Source organism: Rhinolophus sinicus, chromosome 6 (genome assembly GCF_057876585.1).
Source record: "Rhinolophus sinicus isolate RSI-liver-muscle chromosome 6, RSI-T2T, whole genome shotgun sequence".
NCBI lineage: Eukaryota > Metazoa > Chordata > Mammalia > Chiroptera > Rhinolophidae > Rhinolophus > Rhinolophus sinicus.
Window position 1 is genome coordinate 39199627 of NC_142506.1, and position 18635 is coordinate 39218261.

Consider the following 18635-nt stretch of genomic DNA (forward strand, 5'->3'; position numbering starts at 1 on the left):
GTATTTCTGTGATATCTGTGATAACTTCCCCTCTTTCATTTCTGATTTTGTTTGTGTCTTTTCTCTTTTTATCTTAGTGAGTCTAGCCAAGGGTTTGTTAATTTTATTAATCTTTTCAAAGAACCAGCTCTTTGTTACATTAATTTTTCTATCGTCTTTGTGTTCTCTATTTCATTTAGTTCTGCTCTGATTTTTTTATTTCCTTCCTTCTGCTGACCTATGGTTTCATTTTTTCTTTTCCAGTTCCTTAAAGTGTAACGTGAAGTTATTTATCTGGGATTTTCTTCTTTTTTGAGATAGGCCTGTAAGGATATAAATTTCCCTCTTAAAACTGCTTTTGCTGCATCCCAATAATTTTGGTAGTATATGTTTTCATTCTCATTTGTTTCTATATATCTTTTGATCTCTCCTCTTATTTCTTCTTTGACCAGATCGTTCTTTAAAAGTATATTGTTTAATCTCCACATATTTGTGGTTTTTTCCTGCTTTCTTTGCAATTGATACCCAATTTCAAAACCTTGTGATCAGAGAATGTGCTTGGTATGATTTCAATCTTCTTAAATTTGCTGAGGCTAATTTTATGCCTCAATGTATGGTCTATCCTTGAGAATGTTCCATGTATACTAGAAAAGAATGTATAGTCTGATGTTCTAGGATGAAGTGCTGTACGAATCTCAATTATGTCCATTTCATCTAATGTGTTAGTTAGGGCTGCTATTTCGTTATTTTCTGTTTGGATGATCTATCCATAGCTCTCAATGATGTATTTAAGTCCCCTAGTATAATTATGTTTTGGTCAATTTCTCCCTTTAGTTTTGTTAGTAGTTGTTTGGTATATTTCGGTGCTCCCTGATTGGGGGCATAAATATTGATGACTGTTATGTCTTCTTGTTGTATAGTCCCGTTTATCATTATGAAATGTCCATCTTTGTCTCGTTACCTTTTTTATCCTGGAGTCTGTTTCATCTGATATCAGCATGGATTCACCTGCTTTTCTCTGGGTATCACTTGCTTAGAGTGTCAATTTCCACCCTTTCACTTTGAGTCTATACTTGTCCTTTTAGCTGAGATGTGTCTCTTGGAGGCAGCATATGGTTGGGTTTAATTATTTTTATCCAATCTGCTACTCTGTGCCTTTTTATTGGTGAGTTCACTCCATTTACATTTAGGGTGATTATTGATATATGAGTATTTCCTACCACACTATCTTTATTTTCTAGTAGGACTGTCTCCATTGTTCCTTTGCCTTTTGTTGCTGTCTATTATTTCAGTGTGTTCGTATTCTATGATTTTTCCCTCTGTTTCTTCTTTTATTATGCTATATATTTGAGTTCTGAGTTTTTTTGGGTGAGGTTATCGTTAAGTTTATGTAAAAGAAGGTTTCATATTTAGAGTATTCCATTTTCTTCAGCATGCTTACTTTATCCATTCCCGTATGCCCATTCAGACCTTTACTTTTCCCCCTTTTATGTTTTTTTGTCATATATTATCCCTATTTGTGCTGGTCGAATTGCCTCCTTCAGTATTTCTTGTAGTGCATGTCATGTGTTAGAAAATTCCCTCAGCTTATGTATGTCTGCAAAGGTCTTTATTCCTTCATCATGTCTAAAGGATATGTTTGCTGGATATGTTATTTTTGCTCATAATTACTCTTTTTCAATAGTTTGAATATTTGAGTCCACTCCCTCCTGGCTTGCAGAGTTGCTGCTGAAAAATCTGATGATAACCTAATGGGCTTTCCTTACTAGGTTACCATCTTTTTTGTCTGGGATACCTTAGGATTCTTACTTTGTCATTAATTTTTGAAATCTTCAAAACAATGTGCCTTGGAGAAGGCCTGTTGGTGTTGAGGTAATTAGGTGTTGTATTTGTTTCTTGGATTCGAGGATCCAGTTCTTTCTACAAGTTTGGGAAGTTCTCATCGAATGTTTGAATATACTCTCTGTTCCCTTCTCCCTTTCTTCTCTTTTGGTATGCCCATTATTCTTATATTGCTCCTTCTGATAGAGTGAGAAAGTTCTTGTAGAGTTCTTTCATTTCTTTTAAGTCTCAAGTCTCTCTTCTTCCTTCTGTGTTATTTCCAGATTTCTAACCTTGATGTCACTGATTCTTTCCTCAGTCTGGTCAGCTCTACTACTTAAGTTGGCTATTTCATTCTTCATTTCTTTTGTTGAGTTCTTAATCTCCAGAAATTCTATTTGGTTCTTTTTTAACATTTCAATCTCTTTGGTAAAATGTTTATTTTGTTCTTTGATTGTGCTTCGGAGTTCATTAAACTGCCATCTGTGTGTCCTTGCACCTTGTTGATTTTTTTCAGAAGTGCAATCTTGCATTGTCTGTCATTTAAGTCACATATTTTCATGTGTTTTAGTTCATTTTCTGGAGACACCATATCTTTCTCAGCTGGCTTTTTACCGTGGTTATTCATGGCAATTAGCGAATTATTATCTCTTCCTAGGCATCTAGAAAAGTGGGTTCTGCAACAGGTTGGTAGGAAGAGGTCTTTTCTTTGCTTTCCAGTAGTTGTGGAGTGCTTTATTTTCTTTTCAGCTGCAGCCTTTAATTCTCTCTCCAGCTGTAGTTTTATATTTTCTCTGCACTTTTCCGGCTTCTCACATGATGTGGGGGATTCCCTGGAAGGTGAGCTTCTCCTCTGTGAGCAGGTTGCCTGGGTCTCAGCGCACTGCCTCTGTTGGGGGATGTGGAAAGCTTCTGAAGTTCCATATCTCTTCCTGCACCAGATGCAGGGCCTGTGTGTTTCAGAGGCTGTGTTTTCCTCTGCAGGGATCTGCCTAGATAGGTGGAAGTGGGGGCAGGGATGGGGTGGATTGGGTTGTGGGAGGTGGCTGTTAGCTATGGCAGGTGACCACCAGCACAGCCAGTCCTGCACCCAGGGCTCCTTCCCCTTTGGCAGAACTAGTTGGGCTGGGAATCTGGGGCTGTGGGCTGCAGTTCTCAGAACCGCCAATATTTTGTTCCTTTGATGTGACACTGCTACTGTTCAGCTTCTAGCACTGGGAGGGTGGGGGTAGGGTGAGCTCTGGGAGGGTAGGGAGGGGGCAGCTAGGCTGAGTGCCTATGCTTTCCATCCTCTGCTTGGCAGTGAGGGCTTAAACTGCTGTTTTCACCCTTCTTTCCTCAGTCTTTGCTCCGAGGTCTTTGCCGTGAGCGTTGGGTTTAGCCGTGTTATATGCTGATCCCTCAGGAGGATCTGTGGGCCGTAAGGTGAGTGCCAGCTGTCCAAATTCTTCCCTCTCCTTGGACTGTGGTAGCTCCGGAATCCAGGGAGCTTGGAGCTCCGAGCTAGGTCTGCATCCTCTGCTGTGAGGCCTGCGTCTCCACACTTCCTCTCTTTTTGTGATATTGAATATTTTCTGCCAATCCTGTCTGGCCTGCAAAGTTTCTGTTGAGAAATTAGCTGACATTATATGGGAGCTCCCTTGCAGATAAAAAGCTGCTTTTCTCTTGCTGCTTTTAAGATTCTGTCTTTGTCTTTAACCTTTGGCATTGTAATTATTATGTGTCTGTGTGTGGGCCTGTTTTGGTTCATCTTGCTTGGGACTCTCTGCATTTCCTGTGATTGCATATGTATTACCTTCCCCAGGTTGGGGAAGTTTGCACTCATTATTTCTTTAAATAGGGTTTCAAGTCCTTGCTCTCTCTGTCCTCCTTTGGTACCCCTATGATGCGCATGTTGGTTCACTTGATGTTGTCCCAGAGGCCCTTAAACTATCCCCATTTTTCTAAATTCTTTTTTCTTTTTGCTCTTCTGATTGTGCATGTTCTGCTACCTAATCTTCTAAATCGCTGATTCATTTTTCTGCTTCATCTAATCTATTCGCTGTAATGTATTCTTCATTTCAGTAATTGTATTCTTTATTTCTGACTGTTTTTTTAATGTATTTTCAATCTCCATTTTTATGTTTTCTGTCTCTATTGAAGTTCTCGCTGAGATCACTGATAATCCTTTTAGCCAGTGTTTGAAACTCTGCATCTAGTAGATCTCTTGTCTCCATTTTGTTTAATTGTTTTTTTGGTGCTTTGTTCTGTTATTTTATTTGGGACATGTTTTTTTGTCTTCCCTTGTTTCTTGCCGACCTGGTTTGTTTCTATGTATTAGGTAGGACTGCTATGGCTCCTGGTCTTGGTAGAGTGGTCTTATGTAGTAGGTGTCCTGTGAGATTCAGTGGTGCAGTCTCCCTGGTCACCAAAGCTGTGTGCTCCAGGTGTGTCCCTTTTTTGGGTTATATGTGTCTTCTTGTTGTAGTTGGGCCTTGGTTGCTGTTTGCATGTCAATGGGAGTGATTTACCTGCAGGCTGATTAGTTGTGAGGACTGGCCATGACTACAGTGGACATGCTGTGGCGCATGGGCTGACCTTAAAGACAAGGGCTCACTTTGGCGGGGTTCTGGTGCCTGCCCAGTCTGCCCTTTGGGAGTGTCATCTTTGTAGGTCGTGGTGTGATGTTCCGGCTTGTTCTGAATCTGGCCACCAGATTTGCCAGTCTCGTCCTGGGGCCTCCTTGAAGGGGACCTGCTGTAGGCCATGTTTAGCTGCAGCCTGTGTCCAGCCCGAGGCCACCTAATATGAGCTACAAAGCAACCTTCAGATGGCCGCCCTCTGCCTTGTGCTTGGAGGTGCCTTGAGAGGTAAAGCCATGAACCAAGGCTGGCTGCCACTTATGCTGGGCTTAGGGCAGCTCAGCAAGAGGTATGGGACACACTGAAGCCAGATGCTGCTTTTTTGGGTTTTGTGAACCTTTGAGAGATTTTATGAAAGTTCACAACATAAGCTAAGACAGGGTATAAACAGCTTGGTGTGCCTGTAAGTTGGGTGGGCTGGGGTCTCGGAATCACTAGGGCAGGGAAGGACAAAAGGGTGATTGTCAGTTTGATGGAGATTCAGATACAGCGTCTGCCTGCATGTGCGGCAGGGAGTGGGAGGGCTGAACAAAGAAACAATGGCTTCCTCCAGCTCCTCTCTCCAGGAGAAAGCTGCCCCTCCAGTGCTCACCCTGAAGCTAGAATATTCAGTTCCTCCCCTTATGTCGCTGGCACCTTTCCAGTTGCTGCCCCAGTGGTGGAGCTCAGAGTGAGTGAGTCTGTTAGCAGGTAAGTCCATTCGCAGGCTCTTTAAGAGGAGCACCTAGGATTGCAGCTGCCCTCCAGCTCACTCAGCCATAATCTCTGCTGGTTTTCACAGCCATACATTATGGCGACTTTCCTGCCTAGCACTGGATCCCTAGGCTGGGTAGCCGGGGGAAGGACTGGGACCCCTCACAACTCCATGGGGGACCTCTGCAGCTGATATATCCCTCCAATTTTTAATGGTCACATACGGGTGTGGGATCAGTTCATTTCATGTCTTTGCCCCTCCTACTGTTTCAAGGTAACTTCTTGATGTCTGTTGTTGTAGGAGTTCAGTTCAGCTAGACTTCAGGCAATTCTCAATGATAGTTATTCTGTAGGTAATTTTAATTGATTTGGTCCTGAGGAGGTGAGCATAGCATTTACCTACTCCACCATCTTGACTGGAAATCTCTCATGGTGGTTTGGTTTTATATTTCCCTAACGACTGATGATGTGAAGCATCTTTCATGTGCTTGTTGGCAATTTGTATTTTTTTGAAGAAATTTCTGTTCAGATTTTTTTTGCCCATTTGTTTCATTGGGTTATTTGTATTTTACTATTGAATTGTAAGTGTTCTTCATATATTCTGGGTACAAGACCCTTATCAGATATGTGTGATTTATAAATATTTTGTCCCATTCTGTGGGTTGTCTTTTCACTTTCTTTATTATGTGCATTTAGAGCACTAAAGTTTTGTTTTTGTTTCACTTTGATGAAGTTCAATTTATCTATTTTTCAATTTTGTTATGTGTGCTTTGGTGTTGTATCTAAGAAACTACTGCTTAAACCTAAGGTCATGAAGTTTTACTCCTATATTTTCTTCTGAGCATTTTTTAGTTTCAGCCTTTTAATTTATGTCTATGATATTTTTGAGTTGAGTTTTTGAGTTAATTGTTGTAAATGATGTGAAATAGGAGTTCAACTTTATTTTTGCAGCACCATTTTTAAAAGAAGACTATGCTTTCATTTTATTATGTTTGACCTGGATTATTAACACTATTTAAAAATTACAGAATGATAGAATTAAAAATGATAGAATTAGTAAAACTTGTGTTTTTAAATACTTGGAGTTAAATTTTGAGTTGGTATTATTCTTGTTCTTATTCTTACTGTTATTATTACTAGACAGTTTTTGGAGCCATTAGAAATAAAGGTCAGTGGCTGGCACATAATAGTTATTTATTAAATATTGAATAAAAATGAATAAATCATACATAATTTAATTGTTTTCCTTGTTACTTTTAAATGAATATTTAGTTTAGAAATTCACGTATACTGAAAAGTTTATGGTTGGATAAATATAGTTATTTTTATAGGTCAACTGTACAAGTTGCAATAATAGAAAATAAATTAATATCAGTATTTGACTCTAAAATACAGTAGAAACATCTCTAACTACTTTTCAGATATTCGCTATACAATGAACCATTCTTAATGTGTTATCTGCAAAAATAATGTTACTATTTATTACAGTGGAAAAGGCATCTTCACTTAAATGAATTTAGGACACACTGGGTCACATAAATTTAAATAGTGTTTTCTATTACAGAACTTCTCAGAGCCTTTTTATGAAAGTCTGCCTTGTGAACAAAGTGGCATAGTTTCAACATTTTCCAAGTATATTTGGCCATAGAAACTTAATTCAATTGAGCATAGAACAGAATAGCAAACCAAGAACCACCTTTTGGAAAATGCTACCACAGTGATTTTATTTTGTGGACTGTTAGGGAACTGCAGAACATCCATTTAATATTTCATATTAAATTTTGAATTCCAATAAGAATAAGCGACCAAGAGTGTTATTGTTGGTATCTGGAATTGAATTTGCCAGGAATGTGAACACAGCTTCCTCAGTAAAGATCTTACCTTTGGAAACATGTTACCCCTTGGCAGCGTGAAGGATACAATGCTAGGTGTGTTTATTTGATTTAGCATTTGGCAAAAGGTTTTTTGACTGTGGTTTGTTTTCTTGTTTTGATTTGTTTCTGGCAATGAACTTGGGTTCAAAATGCCGTTCTTTCTTATGGAAGGCAGTATAACAATGGTGAAATGATTTTAATTGTATTATTTTGTGCTATTTGGGCAATACCCAAATGTAAATGAAGCAATATCCATAGAGCAATAAATCTTTATCTGATTTATTTATTAAATAGTTTAGCATTATTAGTTGCCTACTAGGATTTGTTGCTACCTTAATTATTTGATCTCTCTTCAGGTTTGATGCACCATGATACTTTTATAAATTACTATATTTTGGTAAATATATATTGGTTATAATTAATGTCCCTGCATAGTAAGTAATAAACAGATTAAGATCCTCATAAAATATCAGTTATTCAACATTGTTTAATCTTTCTTGATTAATTTGTACATTTGTGTTTCACATGTATTCTGGAGAGAGGAAATATATCATGATATGAAAGAATATGGGCCTCCATTTATCTATCTCTGACCCTATCTTCTACTGTTTTCTTCCACCCCTCATTCTACTCAGAATTTTTCAATGGCTCCCCAATTCACTCAGGATAAAAGCTAAATGCTTAAACTGGCCTATATGTCTCTGAAAGATCTGGCCCTCCTTGTTACCTCTCCAATCTCATCTGTAAGCACTCACTTGCTCAGCTATGATGGCTCCTCTGTTGTTCTTTGAACGTGCCAGGCATGTTCCCATCTCAGGGTTTTTTTCAGTATTCTCTCTACTGAGATGATCTTCCCACATATCTGCATGGACAGTTTACGTACTTTACTTTGAGATTTTATTAAAAGGTCACCTTCTAAAAAATGTCTTACCTGGTTACCATTCAAATATCCAGGCTCTGTGTTTTCTACTTACCGTGTTTCCCTGAAAAGAAGACATAACCAGAAAATAAGCCCTAGCATAATTTTCTGATGACATCCCCTGAACATAAGCCCTAATGTGTTTTTTGGAGCAAAAATTAATATAATACCTGGTCTTATTTTCGGGGAAACACAGTAGTATTTATCACTATCTGGTAAATGATAAACTATGTATGTTGTACTTGTCTTGCTTATTGTCAGTATTCTTCACAAGACTATTAGTTCCTATGAGGGCAGGATTTTTTGTTTGCTCTGGTTTCACTCTATCTCTAGCAACTAAAGTAGTCCCCTTGATGAGTGAATGAATGAATGGATGAACAGTTAATTAAGCACTTACCATGACTAGGCACTATACTAGGTGGTGAGCATACAGGGATGCAATACCCAGTTCTTTCCCTCAGAAGTACAATTTGAAGGGAGATGGATAATTATAGCAACCATCTTACTACAGTGTTGAGTTATGATAGGAGTATGGACAGAATGCTATCACTTGGAGAAGAAGCATTTGAATCAGACTTTTTCAGTGAATCAAACTGTGATGGGCTCATGAAAGGCTTCCTGAAAAAGGTAACAGTTTGTATCAGTCAGAATAACCTAGGCTATGCTGTAGGAACAAACAAGACCAAATCTCGTGTCTTTTCACAGACTACGTATCCAAAATGGGTTGGTAGGAAACCTCAGTGACCTCAGACATCCAAGTCTTCATCTGGTTGTACTTCCATAATCACTTCAGTAGTGGGAAGAAAGAGTGGTTAATTAGGCACTGGCGTTTAGTGTTTCATTGGTCAAAGCAAATTGCTTAATTTCAAATGGAGGACTGTGAAGTACAGTGTTGCCTTCTACCCAGAGGGTGTAAGAGACTGTTAGCATGAGAACTGCTACTTTAGCATAAGAACTGCTACTTTAAGGTTAAGATAGGGTTAACAGCCCTGAGCTTAAAATAACCTAATGGCCTAATTGTTATGTGAGACCAGATGCCTAATAGCTTATCTCCTGCTCTCTGAAGCTATGGAGGCTTTTGTAGCTTATCTGTAAACTCTTTGAAGCATAGCTCAACCTGTACTCCCTAAGACTATAAAAAAATTACTAAATGCCTTAGCTATGTGAGAATTGTAGAATTGTAGTTTAACCTGTACTCCCTAAAACTATGGAAAATTACTGAGTGCCTTAGAAACGATATAAAAACCCTTAGCTTTAAGGGCTAGGGATCCATGTTAAAACCCGCTGTGTCGGGCAGAGACGGGGACCCCAGCTAGCTGGAAATAAACCTTGCTGTATGACTTGCATTATCGTTTGTGTCCTCTGTCTGTCTGAGGGGGGGATGATTCCAGGACTTAACAAGGGAAAGGAAAATTGGAAGATATGTGAGTAGAATTAATGACTGGCATACCTTCCTACTGGTTTAAAGGAGTATAAGATATTCAGGTAAAGACGTATTTGAAAGCATTTTCAGAGAAAGGAAGAGCCATGGGCAAAGGCAATAAGCTGTTATGTAGCATAATTTTATACTGTATGTAATTCAAAGTAGTTGGATCACAGTGTCTGTGTGTGAGGGATAAAGACGAGTAAAGAGGAAAGATTATATCAAACTATGGATTTAAACTCTATCCTGAAGGACATAGGGAATCATTGAATGATATACTTACGGGAATTGTTACCGGAGTAACTGGTTGGTCCTTTTGCTCATGCAGTAAAGAATTACACATCAGCAAACACGAAGGTATAGAGTAAGGAAAGTTTATTAGGATACCTTCTAAGGGAAGAACTGGCCAAGTCAACCAAGACAATGGCCCAGAAGGGTTTCGGGCTTGAGCTTTCTGTTGTTGGCTCTGGACCAGCTTTACAGGTGACCTACAGACTTGGGTCATTTGATTGACATGTGTAGGTTATGTAACCCATTAAAAAACCAGATAATTCTGGTTTGATTTTACTTCCCTCATATCAGGATGTTCTAACCACAATATTAGTCCCCAGGCGTTGGACCTGGGCGATGCAAAGTGCTGGTTGGTTACATTATCGCCCACCCCTCCTGTCTCTCATGCCTACCTTGTACATAACAGAATTTCTTGATTAAATTTTACTTGTGAGAGATTATTTGCAGGCAGTGTGGGAGATGGATTTGAGGGCAGGAAGACTGGAGACAGAAAGATGGATTATAATGCTAATGCAGTAAGGCTGGTGAGACCCCAAGAGGAGGGCAATGACAGAGGAGATGGAAAGGAAGGGAACAAAGAGTAAAAAGATAGGGAAAGTATATATGGTGTGGGCTCCAGTGCGAAGAGGAATCCTTGGCAGGAGAAAGGACACGTCTTACTCTGAGATCAAAGTAGAGGTACTGACACGGACAACATTTGTGTCTGACCATGTTTGTGTGTGAATTTGTGTTTGGTGTGTGTGCAAATGTGTTGTGTGTGAGTTAGAATGTGTGTTGGTGTGTGTGTTATAACCGTACAACGTGAGTGATTATTACATAGTGATCTCTATTCTTGTGATAGGAGACAAGCTCATGTGCCCAGACTGAAATGAAGGTGGGTGGAGGACTTCAGGAGAGCCCTGCAAGTTAGAATGACTACTGAGTCAAATGGGAGATAACTGCAGACTTGGGGCAGAGAGATTGCTGAGCAGTGTTATGCACGCGCCTGTAAAAAATCAGATTACACATTTTACTGCAAAAATTGCATTGGGAAGCTCATTTGCTTTTTTTTTTTTTTTAATTGTTTAGAGTTCAGCAATACTTCAAAAATATGCAATTTAAAAAAAATTTTGTGACTGCTGTTTCCATCAAAAGGCCTTATTAGATGTAATCTAGACCTTGCCCCCAAATTTTGGTTAATGTGATAATAAAGACCCAATCATTTCATAGTAGAGGAAAATTTCTTAAAATTAGTTAAATAGTTATCCAGTGCTTTTATAAAATCATTTTTTATGGTAAACTAAGATAGTACAATGTTACAGTCCACTGTAGTTTTCAAAAAAAAAAATAGAAAAGTGATTAGAATACTTAGGATATTTCTCTTAAAGGTTTATGGGAGACATTGTTGAGAATGTACTATAATTTAAAGGATATGCTAAAATTGTGTTTCTTGTTTACCATTGTGTGTATACCCAAAGTTATTATATTTTAAACATTTGGAATGCTAAATTTATTATTGCAAATTAGAGTTTTGAGGCCTTGATGACAGAACCAGTTTTATCTAACTTCAGAGTACTGGTCTAGTAGAAAGAACTGTACTGACCTGCTCAGTGCATGTAGTGGATATGTAAGAGAAATACAGACTTAGTAAAATAATATCAAGAGCTTACAACTCTGGAGGAAAGAAAAACAAAGAATTGGTGGAACTGTTGACCTAACAAAATTCTTTTCTTAGACTGGAGGATAATTTGGGACTTCTGACAAAGATTAGAAATTAAGTTGTCAATTTTAAAAATTAAGACTAGTGTTTAAGTTTCTTTAGTTGTTGTTCAGAAGCCTTCCATTTTAGAAAGTAAAGATTTTTGAGTACTGATTATGTATAGATATATAGGTATATCTATTTCAATCCTTATGGACAATATGACAGCATATGTAACCTGGCATCTTAAAATTATCCACAGATAATTTTTTGAAGCCACTTAGCTGATGATAGACGATTGTTAAGAGACCAAATGATACCATGTTTCCTTGAAAATAAGACCTAGCTGGACAATCAGCTCTACTGCATCTTTTGGAGCAAAAATTAATATAATACCGGTCTTATTTCACTATAACATAAGTCTGGGTATAATATAAAATACAATATAATATAATATAATACCGGGTTATATTTACTTTTTCTCCAAAAGACTATTAGAGCTGATTGTCCAGCTAAGTCTTATTTTTGGGGAAACAGGGTAGCAGAAACTGTACATTTTATATATATAATTAAGCTGTTATAAGCTTAGTGTATTATGAGACTATAATTCTTGTACTCTAAAGAACCTGAAATATAAGGCAGTTCATTAACTGTCAATAATTGTGAGGTCATCAGTTTCAGGTTGTTTTTTGTCTTAAAAAACTATTTGGACTGTGTGTTGCTTCAACAGTGAGTAACTGATTAAACCAGCATGATGTGATGATACTAATAATATTTATTGAGTACTTACTATGTGGTAAATACCATGTTAAGTAGTTTATATGAATTAGCTATTCAATTTAACCTTTAAATTATTACTGTACCCATTAAAAAAATGGTTAAGAGCTTAGCTTGGTCAACTAAAAAATGACAGAACCAGAAAGGAAACAAGTTAAAGTAGGGATGAGTTAACCCATCCTTTGTCAGGCTCATAGTCTTATAAAAGATAGGTTATAGTAATATTTTAAAGCCCAAAGTATTTTTAATAGAGTTTATAATAATTGACCATAACGTGGAATTTTTAAGTTCACATAACTGTCTTGTGGAGAATATTTACTCAAAAATATGTGTTGAGTGTCTACTATGTGCCACATTGTTTTCATTGTTTGGATTCTTCAGTGTACGGAAAAAAGATCCCTCCTCTTGCGTTACTACATTGTAGTGGAGGGAAGTAAGAAAATAAAAAATAGACTAAATTTAATATGAAAATGCCTTTTAATTTTAAATAGTTGATAGGTCTAAGGTAAAATGTTTCTTCTGTAACACTTATAATCTAATTGTTCAGTCATTTTGTAATGCCTACATCAAATCATGAAAAAGATGAAATATTGATTGCTGTAAAATGGTTATTTTAAATAATTAATTCGAGATTAAATATTATTTACCCATTACTTTAAAGAAATTTCTCCCTCTCCTCCCTCCTTACACACTGAAGTTGCAGCATTCCAAATGATAAATGGCATTTATTATTTGTCAAAAGAACTAATTTTTTTTTATAATTACAGACCTAGGTGGTCCATGGTGAAAACAGAATGACAATGAATAAAAAAAAAATCTTAGAACATATTTTTCCTATGAAGGATTTATTCAAGTACAGTCTTAGCCCCTTAAAATAACTGCAAATGTTCATGATTAAAGTTTCAATTTTGTTTATAGTATACAGGTGTGTCTTGTGTGTGTGTGAGAAAAAGAGGAAGGGAGAGAATAAATATGAGAATGAAAATGAATTATGCCAGAGCTACCTAGGTGCCTTTGTTTCAGTAGCTTTTCAGAGTCCTACCACTTTAATAGAAGGAATTTACATATATTGTTAAAATAAAGGATGTCAGTTTTCTCTGTCTTATGTTTTTCTACTTTCTCTTAAACTATCTCAGTATTACTATACTAGATATTCCTTTTTGTAGGTGGACCTAGTATACTACTCTGAACTACTTGGTAACCCATCTTATATTAATCCTTTTTGTGTGTGTTATTTTAAGAATTAAATAATGGATACGGTTTATGAACTTAATTATTGCAGTAGTGATGATGTGGTATAGTAAAAAAAATTAAAATGTTCAATCACAAAATGTTCATTAACAAAGAATGAAAAATAATTAAGGGCAAGAGAAAAAAGGAGGTTTTAAGATAAATCCCAAACTCGAATATAAATAAACAAAACAAAATACTGTGTTGAGTGAGCCATAGGAACGATTTTTGCCAGGGACAAAATCTGTATTAACAGAAAAATCCAGATCTGTTAGTAACTAGATTTTCGTACTGAATGAAATAACATGAAAGTCTTTGAATGGGCTCCAAAAAAGTTTTGGAAAAAGTATAGGTAATAAAATTGACAGATGTAGTTAAAAAATAAACAGTAACGTGTATGACACATTAAGGAGAAATTGTACAATCAGAGATTGTAATTATGAGCAGTAATATGAAAAAGTTGGAAAACAACATTTTTTTTCTTTGTTAATTGCTTCATGCAGTTAATTCATGGAATGAGAATTGTTTACTTTCATGAATTCCCATTTTCTGATCTGAGCTAGACAGGGGCAAGTTTAAAGGCGGGTTCAGAGTCATTCATAGCCTTTTACTACTACATACATTTGTAAATGTCTTGTTTGAAAGAGAATGTTCTGGTTTATGATTTTCATATTTATTTCCCTTTTAGAAAGAGGCAGATGGCATGAAACTGGACTCCCTTATTTAAAAGGAATGTTGGTATTTATAACCCAGCTTATCTCCAGCAAGATTTGTTTTTTGCAGCTGTTCGAGGTTAGGAAAAAATATTATATTAAAGCCCTGGCTTGTTTTTCTTTCCATATTTGGGGGAGAAAGGGAATCTTCAGAATGTCAAAAAGTGATGTTTGATTTTAAACATGAATGCAATGTAAACTGTGATTTTTTTTTTTTTTTTCTTCTATATGTGAATTTTCTGTTTGTATGCTGTAATGATAGTACTTTTTGTTTTCAAGGATCTATTTCCTAGACATACCACACTTGAGAAAAGTTTACTCACCATTTTCGTATCAGTGTGTTCTAGGTATTATAGATTTTCATTAAGAGCTAGGCTATGTTATCCAATAAACCACTTTCTAATTTTCCATTTTGATATTTTACTTATTTTCATTCTGCCCAGAACATCCTTTTCACTGAGAAATTAACTTTTTCTGTTCTCTTTTAAAGTTATGTTATTTACTATAAAATATATCTTTTCTTTTTATTTTCTATTGTTTGCTTCTACAATTACAAGTGATACTGTTTTTCTCTGGACATATTCTAGACATTTATTATTTAATTGAAAATGAATTGTATTTTATGCTCTAAGCTTAATACATAGAGCTCTCTCTTTGGGCACATGATAACTCTAGAAGGAATGTCTATGTCTGTATACATATAATCTTTGTACATATGTGTTCTTTATATGTACCTGCACATAAGCAATTTTCATACAGTATTTTTATAATAAATATATTGATTTATTGTGAATAAATGTGATTATTAATTTATGTAGAGCTAACTTACACAGCTTGCTTGTTAAATTAAAGCAAGCTTCACTATATATATATGTAGCGATTACCTTCCTGAATATGAAATATGAAAATTATGATTGTTAGACTTGTATATTTTTCCTTTTTAATCATTGAAACCAAAACTTTTGTTTAAAACTTTTTATTGCCTCTCTATAAATCTTCACAGTTAAATTATTTATTTAACATCATGAAGACCAGCATATTGCTTAAACCAATGAAACCAACCATTACTAGTAGTAAACGATTTAATTATCTCCAGAGAGTTTCTAGCTGTTTCCTGAATAAATTCTTTAAACTTTGACCTTCAATTCATGAAATAATCATTCTCTCTTTAAGCACATAGAATGTGAGTGCCTTTGTAGATTTTATCAGTTTGGTTTATTTCCCATCTTCTTTTATTCTTCCTTTATTCTTTATAATGATATTCACAATTAAAAATGTTAAGTGAAAAATATGGGGCTGACCCTACAGAGCAGGATTCACTTTAGCAGGGCTCTGGTGCCTGTCCATTCTGCTCTTGTGTCTGCCATCCGCAGAGGCATCCCTGGTACGGCTGAAGTTGGCCACTGGGTGTGCTGACTCTGTGGCCTCCTGGGAAGGGCCCCACCACCAGCCAAGTTCGGCCACTGCCTGTGTTTTCCCCAGTGCCACCTGGAATGAGCTGCAGAGGTGCTAGGGAGAGGCCAAGCCACAAACTGAGCTTGGCTGCCACTAGTGCCAGGCTTAGGGCTGTTTAGCAAGAGGTACAGGGCACACTGAGACTAGACACTGCTTTTTGGGGTTTTATGAACTTTTGAGAGTTTTTAGGAAAGTCTGAAACATGAGCCAATATAGGCCATTTGTATGGAAAAGCCACTGGAAGCAGTTAGGGTAGACCCACTTGTTGGGTGGGACAGGGTCTCAGGGAATCACTAGGGCAGGGCAAACTATGTTTGCCAGATTTATGGAGACTCTGATAATGGAGTCTGCCTTTGTCTGCATGCTGGGTGAGGTGAGAGCTTAGCAAAGGGATAATTGCTTCTGCCAGCACCTACCTTTGTCCGGAAGAAAGCTGCTCTTCTAGCCCTTGCCCTGAAATAAGACACTTCATTTCTTCCTCATATGTCTCTTTCATTTTTTGAGCTGCTGCCCCAGTGCTGGAGCTCAGAATGAGTCAATCCATCAACTAGTAAGTCTGTGTATGGGCCCTTTAAGACAGACGCCTGGGACTCTAGTCCCCCTCCAACTCACTCAGCCACAATCTCCGCTGGTTTTCACAATCAGAAGTTGTGAGGACTTTTTTCCTGGCACTGGGACCTTGGGCTTGGTAGCTTGGTATGGAACTGGGACCCTTTGCTCCTCAGGGGAGACATCTGCAGCTGAGATATCTATCCCATTTTCTAACTGCCACATTGGGTGTGGGACCAGCCTTTTCCTCATCTCAGCCCCACCTCCCGAAGTCTTGAAGTGGCTTCTTCTATATCCTTAGTTATAGGTCTTCTGTTCAGCTAGACTTCAGGCAGTTCTTAATGATGGTAGTTCTGTAGTTTAGTTGTAAATTTGATGTGGCCATGAAAGTAGGCTAACATAGTATTTATCTACTCCACCGTCTTGATTCGAAAAACTCCATAGCTTTAATATTACCACTCTTAAGCCCAACTTTAGGTATATTCATATATCTTTTAGCTAAATGCCATGGTTTTATCTGTCACCTAAAAGTGCCAGATGTTTTCTCTTGAAACTAACCTCAAGTATTGATTTCTGGAACTATATTTTAATTGAATTTTGAAAAACTCTTAACTATGAAGAAAATAATAGCTATCTAAATTCTGTGGTTGATTGAATGAATAGGCAAACTAAACTAAGTTTGTGTAAGATCAAGTAAATTTGCATTATCAGTTGTACATGAACATATTATCTGTTTTATAATGAAATAGTTCATTAAAATGAATTATAATAAAATAATGTTGTTAACATCTATGTCTCACACCCAAGATTTAGAAATAAATTTACGAATTAGAAACTCTCTGTTCTGGTCATAATGGAGTAATAAGTGCCAGACTGCCCACTGTAAATAGCTAACAGTAACAAACTGGTATATTTCAACAGTTTTTAAACATTGGACAGCAGAAAGTATAGAATTGAGATTCCTGAGAGAAGGGAAACAAACAAAGTAAGCACTGGCTTTCTCCCTGGAATTAATTTCCTGATTGTGAGTATAGAGAAGAGGATCCCAGATAGGGCACAGAAACCTCATTGAATTTAGGTGATGGAGATTGGAGTTTTGAGAAATTGAAGGGGCTGTATATTGTGGGGCAGAGTTCTGGAGGGAGCTATATAGCCAAAGCACATCAGAAATCTGTATAGGGGTTCCTTTGAGTCTTTGTTGGGTACTAGGCCATGCATTTATAATGTAAAACTCTATATGGCAGTGTATAGCATGGTAAGGGAGGTTTAAATTGAACAATTATGAGAGCTTACACATGATAGGGAGATATTAGACCTCTGGCCAGTGAGACTGGTGTGACTTCATGATCAACTCGGGCATTTAATGGGGACTCTAGAATGGATAATTCCTTAGAAATGAGGCTGATCTATCTCTGGGGTGAAGTCTGTGCCACACCTAACCTAGAAAGACTTAAATAAACCATAATCAAACTGTACTACAAATAATTTAGCTGCCTCCCCTTCCTTCCAACAAAAACCCAAAATGTTTCAAAGGAAGTAAGCAATAACCAGGCACTTAAAAATGTAACATTTATAATGTCTATCATCCAATTAAAATACACTAGACATGCTAGGGAGCAGAAAAATTTGATCCATAACCAGGAGAAAAACCAGTCCATAGAAAAAGACTTGCAAATGACAGATTTGGTAGATCTACCAGCAGGAAAGCTAATTCAGTATTATAAATACTTTTAAATTTTTAAGTAAAATGTGCATAGGAGAGAAATGGAAGGTACTAGAATCAAAAGAACTTCTAGTGATGAAAAATACAGTTTCTGAATTAAAATTGTCACTGGACGATATTAATAGCAGATTAGACACTGCAGAAGAAAAAGTAAGTGAACTTCAAGGTATGATTAAAAACTAGTCCAAAATGAAAGACAGAGCCTCAGTGACTTATGAGTCACAATGAAGTTATATATACATATATACACACACATATATATATATATATATATATATATATATATATATATATATACACACACACACACACACTCACACACATGGAGTCATAGAAGGGGGGGGCAGAAAAAATACTTGAAGAAATCATGGCAGAAAATTTTCCAAATTTTATGAAAACTTTAAACTGACAGATCTAAGAATTCAAGGAACCCTAGGCAGGCTAAAAATAAACAGACACCAAAACACATCAAAATTAAGTTAGTGAAAGCAGTGATTTAAAAAATTTAAGGTAGCCATTTTGATGGTTGCCACATGGGAGGGGGGTTAAGGGGGTAGGTGTAAAGGGGGAACGCAGTAAGAAGTTCAAATTGGCTGTTACAAAGTAGTCATAGGGTATAGCATAAGGAATACAGTCATTAATATTGTAATAACTATGTATAGTGTCAGATGGTGCTATATTTATTGAGGTGATAGATGGAAGGGGGTGTGGGAAACAGGGTGAAAAAGGTGAAGGGATTAAGAAGTACAAATTGTTAATTATAAAGTAGTCATGGGCATGTAAAGTAAAGCATAGGGAATATAGTCAATAATACGGTAATTATGTATAGTGCTAGGTGAGTACTAGAATAGTGAGGGGGGTCACTTCTTAAATTATATAAATGTCTAAC

General features: G+C 36.8%; 1 protein-coding gene across 8 annotated transcripts in view; it reads left to right on the forward strand.

The window, feature by feature from the left end:
* Nucleotides 1-18635, forward strand: part of TRIQK (triple QxxK/R motif containing) — a 102207-nt gene that overhangs the window by 13792 nt on the left and 69780 nt on the right. For 4 of the 8 annotated variants that reach the window (XM_074316288.2, XM_074316290.2, XM_088799061.1 and 1 more), the window contains exon 2: nucleotides 3143-3225. The exons of the other annotated variants lie outside the window; for them this stretch is intronic. The gene's annotated coding sequence lies outside the window, so the exon portion shown is untranslated. The remainder of the gene's footprint in view (nucleotides 1-3142; nucleotides 3226-18635) is intronic. 8 annotated transcript variants of the gene reach the window in all.